This window comes from Drosophila tropicalis, unplaced genomic scaffold (assembly GCF_018151085.1).
Source record: "Drosophila tropicalis isolate 14030-0801.00 unplaced genomic scaffold, ASM1815108v1 contig_413, whole genome shotgun sequence".
Taxonomy (NCBI): domain Eukaryota; kingdom Metazoa; phylum Arthropoda; class Insecta; order Diptera; family Drosophilidae; genus Drosophila; species Drosophila tropicalis.
In genome coordinates this window covers 1499104-1505103 of record NW_027172877.1, presented here as the reverse complement: position 1 = coordinate 1505103, position 6000 = coordinate 1499104, and positions in this window count along the sequence as shown.

Below are 6000 nucleotides of genomic sequence, written 5' to 3'. Positions count from 1 at the left end.
TTTGTCCAAACTTTATAGAATAATTCTCTTTTAGACAAAGACATTCTTTTGTTTTGTTTTTAAAATAAATGTTTGTGCACTTAATTATAAATTCAAGCCAACTTAAAAAATATTTTCAAAAGAACAGACAGAAAAAGAAAGATTTTTTAAAAATGACCTAATCGATCGGAGTTAATTTTCCAAACAAACTTTCACTAAGAAATTGTCTAAAGAAATAGTTAAAAAAGAAAAGAATTTACATAAATATTTGTATACCATATATTCATAAGGTAAAAATCTTAAATGCAAATCGCCAACATATATAAAAGGCAAAAAAAAAAGTTTTCAGAACACCCTTAGGTATATTCATTCTTGAATAGACCAGTCGATTCGAGCTAAAGTCACCAAATTTGGTTCGCTGCTTAAGAACTCATTTAAATTTTTATTTTGCAGTTAATCGTATGTTTTAAAAGACCCTTGGGGCGTCTTTCACCAAAGCAAGGCACCTAAACCATTTTTTGTCATCGATGGTCAACTCAATTCTTAATACGATCCAACAAATTTTGCTATATAACAGTTCCTGCAAATATCTTTATGAAGACATACATATACTGTGTATCAACAAGATGCAAGTAATTAAAAAGGTACAAGAATATTTTTGTCATTTAAATATAAATTTTCTTTTTATCCTTATCAGCTAATGGCGTCCTGCACACCTACAAATAAAAACGAAAAAGTGGGAATTTAAGGTGGCAAATAAACGCAATAGAAATATTAATGCGGACACCTTATCAAAAATGGCAGCAATCAGCACGCTCAGTTAACACCTCATTATATGTGTGGTTCCCATCGTATACGGTCGAATGGAAGGCGAGAGCCACCCAACCCAAGGCCATACATTAATCGTGCCAAAGTGCCGGACACCAGCAGCAACAGCAGGAGGAAAAACATTTCGTCTTTTTTGGGGAGCAAATGAACTTAGGCTAAAAGCCTCCACAGTCAAAGCCAAGTGGCGTGTCAATTGGCCATTAACATGGACTTGGACTCACTTCTGTTCGACACCGATAAATAAAAGGAGACGGATTAAAGGATAGCCATGTCTCATGGACATAGCACCTTATCTAGAGGGAGGCTTGTCAAACTGAGAAGTCCTGGAAAATTGAATGCTATCGAATTTTCGGAATTTAAAATTACTTAAAATCCTAAAGAAGTTGATAGTTTTGACCCGATACGCCCGTCTTGCTACGCTCATGTCTTTGCTGTGGTCGATTTCATATTTCTTCAAGGGCTCTGAAAAAACGTTGTTTTCTGTTTTCTCACAAGAAAAAAAAGAACGGTGATAAATAGAAAATTTTTAATTAAAAAATTAAATGTGGCAACACTTTGAAAATTTGTAAGAAAATTGCTCATTAAAAGTTTTCACCTGAAGAGACGACAACGCCGAGACTCAAAGAGAATCTCGACACTAATTTTCTTTTCATGTAATTATGTGCATCAAGCAGGAGAAACCAAAAAAAAAAAAAAAGGAAAAAGAAATCTTTCTCTTGGTGTTTCGTGCAATTGTTTTTGCCTTTTTTCGTGTATACTTTTTGTTGAAGGTTGTTCAGGAAGTTTTGTGGAACGAAAAAAAGGCTAAAACAAAGAGCAGAAACATCAACACACAAAAAAAGTAGGGAAAATCCTGGTTGCCTTATATGACAAATTCTTGGTTTTATTTTATTTCATCCATGTAGCCCATGAAAATAGAAGTTATATTATATTGAATATAAAAATACACATATTTTATAAGCTTTTTTTTTTTCTCCTTGGCAAGCCATTTTCATTTGGCATTCGTTTTTGCATATTCTCAACTTAGTTTTCCTTAGTGCCAAACTGAAAAATTGAATTGCCTTACTTACGTTGGTTCGCTCTTCGGGCAAAAGAGAATTGTGTATTCCTTTTCCCCTGGAGTCCAGCAGATGCAATTTCTTACATACGTCAGAGCTCAATATTGCAAAAATAATGTACACAAATTGAAGTTATAAATAAATCAAATCAAAATATCTAGTTGCATATAATGTATATGTTCATATGTATGTACGTGTGTGTGAATGGATGCAAAATAGAGTAAGTTTATAAGACAGCGCCGACTTCCATATACCATGCACCAAGTTATAAGACCAAAATGAGCCCATTCCCGTCATTCTTCATATATGTACTTTACTTTCTTATCTCTGTTACATACATTTTGGCGAGTCTGATATACCATTTCACTCTTTAGAATGCATGGCATAAATAGGGAACGCTCTCAGCTTTTCTCTGGCATATTGCGTTTAAAAATTGAGTTACATTTTATACATACATATATTGTCCCATTTGCAATCGTTTTCAAATATGCATACAAAAACTTTGTCCCAGCTGAGTTTTGCAATTGGAAAAAGGACAATAATAATATTTAGGTACACAAATGATACTGAGCATGCATTTCTTATGTACGTATGTATCTGTATGTATTTGCTCTTACACATTCGTAGAATTGTTCAAGAAATGCTTTACAATTTCAATTTGCACACAAATTCTTTTCAAATTTTTGCAAATCAGCTTGCCTTGAACTCAATTGATTTATGATATTTTGTTTCTAATTTAGGACTAATATTTATGCAAGTACATAAGGTTCATTTGAGTTGCCAAAATTGACAGGATTATTGGAACAAAATTATCAAATATCTTATTGATACATCTAAACATAAGCCTATGGAATAGCTAATACATTAAATACAATTGCTGGTGAAATGCCTTTTAAATTGTAATTTTAATTCAAAGTAGCTTAAATCCAATTGAAATAATTTTCGCATTTCCTTTGCCTAACAGGGCGTATAATTGATTTCACTTCCGCGAAAATTTCACCTACCCGAAGAACGGAACAACAAGGCGAAGCATACATACATAAATCCTTCCAACAAATACAATTGTTGTTCAACTTGAAATTATACGATAAAGATCACATGCCTCTCTACAAATAAATTAAACTACAATAAACATGAAAGTGTAGAAACGAAACCAAAACCAGACCAAAAGAATAGATTGCCTCGAAACGAAATTCGAAGTCAAAGTGTGGCAGGGGGACAAGGTAAGAGTATAGAATCCAATACCCGTGTCCGTGGAACTCTTGGTGATTAATTATCTACATGAAAGCGTGCAATTTACAGTTTACCTTTAAGCCCCTGTAACGCCTCCTCAACTGTACCCGCCCACTAGCTCGCCTTCTCCCTCGCTCCTGTGCTGTGTGTCGTATTTATAGAGTGTTTAGTTCGCCTTGTAGCCGATTTGTGCGCGGATAAACTTGGAAAAGTTACAGCGCAACTGATTTCCATAGCGCGCACTTTATCTAAATTAAAATCAAAAACTCCAACAGAGTTGGGCATTTCATTCAACAAGCTCAAATGGTTGGCAAATCGAAACTCGGCCATGAGGTTACTCCTCGCTTCAGTTTATGCCAGGTATTTAGGCACTTTTGAATTCAGACTGACTGAACTCAGACCATGATATTGGGAAGAGTTGAACTCTAAAAGAATACATTTTGATGCGAAACTGACTAAACCGGAATCTGGAAAATCACAGAAGCAAAACAATTGATTCCGATTGCAATTTTAATACAACTAAAGAGAAGTATTCAGTCGTTCAGTTTTCCATTTTCATTTTACAATTTTTTAGGGCAGTTCAATTAACAAGATAACCGAATCTGCTGCATCCCATAGGAAATATTCGCTATTCGTAGGGTTCAAACTTCTACGAGCTTATGAATTTCTGCCCTGAATTGACTAGAAAGATGATGTCACAGTATTTCTCTAATCTCGTTCGCCATTAGTCCTTGCTTTATAATGCGTGTGTCACTGGGAGTCAGCGACAAATGTCGCTACGAGTCGTCCCCTTCCGTCCATGAGCCATCATTCCTGGCGCTCCTTCTTAGCTTGCTTTCTGGTTGTCATTGTCTGCAGGTAAATGGTGTGTATTTCAATTTAGCTGCAAATAAATTGCCGACAATAAAGCAAAAAAAGAAAATGGGGAAAAATGCGAGAATGAGGGAGTGGAGAGAGAAAATGTGTAATTTGTTTGGGTCGTTTGTTTGTTGCGTCATATCTGCCAGAATGTATCTTAAAATAAAAGAATGCGAATGTCTGCGGCTGAGCGATGAGAATCTTATTTTAATTTTGATTAGGTTGCTCCCTCAAATAGAAAAGAGATCTCTGTTAGTTACATTTACAAATTGCCATACTGAAAATTGAGTTGTATGCACAAGGATATACATTCTGAGGTAACAACCCACCAACTATGTTCTCCATGGGCATGTACAGTGTACATGTGTACGTTAAGTCGAAGCTTTTAACATTTGATTGACACATGAATGCCTCTCCTAGGCTCAGTCAGGCCTCCACTCTGGACCAAATTGCCGGGCACTTAGCAATGTATTAACACCAAGAAGCATTTTAGCAGAACATCAAGATAAAATTGTTGCCATTTCTAAACCGAAATGTCTTGGCAAATACCATAAAATGTGAGCGATGTGTTGAGAGATTAGTTTGCATTCGAGTGATGGGCAAACAATCTGTCAAATAGGAAGATTGTATAAATCAGGCTTTAAATATTATAAATCTTAACATAAAGGCTTCTATCTGTCTCTCTCCTGCTTTTCAAATAATAGAATATCTTTAAAGCGCATTACCCGAAGAAGAGATATCACATGATGGGGTCATTTCCTAGCCAAAATGGGTTTCTGCAACAAACAACACACACACACACACACACGCACTTTAATATTATGGGGCTTATACAATGGTCGACCTGTGGGCCATTAACGAAAAATGAAAACAAGTCCATAGATGACTGTAGCATCTACATACATAAGCTGGAGACGCTTATTAAAACGACACTTCAGTTGCCGTCTCCGTTTTTTGCCAGGATGCGACAACAACGTGGTACACATCCTAAGGCTCTGGCGCTCAAGCAAAAAGGTAATCTAGATTTTGTAAGCCCAGACCCAAGACCCAGTTGACATGGAGGTTAAATAGATTAAGGATATCGCTTTCAACTAAGTGCCGGGGTTATGCACCTGCTGCTACTACTGCCTCTTAGCCACCACCACGCCCAAGTGAAACTGAAAGTAATTGCCAAATATTGAGACAGCAACACCACTACAAACGGGTGGCCCCTGGAAAAGCTGGGAGAGTCAGCCGCGTGCCCACTTCCTTTTCCTGTTTGCTGGGCCTCTGAACAGCAAATTGAATTATTAATGTTGTTGTCATTGGGATTTCAAGGTGGAAGCGTTGAAAGTTTGCCGCGAACTTTACCTGCTCATTTCAGGCCACAAAAATAGAATTCTGTTTGTCCAGGGTCCACAATTAAGTTGTCAGTCATCGTCAATGTCAACGCGTTGTCAAATTGGGCTTGCTGCCCTGATGACTTTCGATTTTGATGATTTTCTTGTTAGCTGTTAGGGTTAACTATGCGTGGGCCCAACAATAAGTCAGTTTTCAAGATACTGGAGTGAAATAGAAATGCATGTGGAGTCACAAGACTTTTAACCAATATACATATTTCAATTATTTCAACTGAAATCGATCCCATGGTCGTAGCAACCCTTGGAAAACTGAAAATTTGATTCGTTATTACAAAAATAAATGGCAGTAAAACTTTGAAGCAAGTTAGTTACCTTTTCAAAATTCCTGTGTAAACAAAAACATTTTTCGTAAGAAAATAGATTTTAAGAGTTAAAAAAAAAGAGAAAACAACTGAAATAATGGCCGATTATACCAATATATTCAAATGTCGGAAATTGGTTATGATTATTCGGGAAACTGCACCAAATCAAAAAGAAGAAATTATCCAATGGAAGCCAATCCTTGAAAAATGCTTCATAGAATAAAAGGTTTTTAATACTTTCAACCATAAATCTTTCGAGGCAGAATGCTCTCCCATGTGGGTGACATCCGAGGAGTAAGGGCTAAATCAAAAGTGTCTGTTCGGTGTCAGTTTAATTGCAAA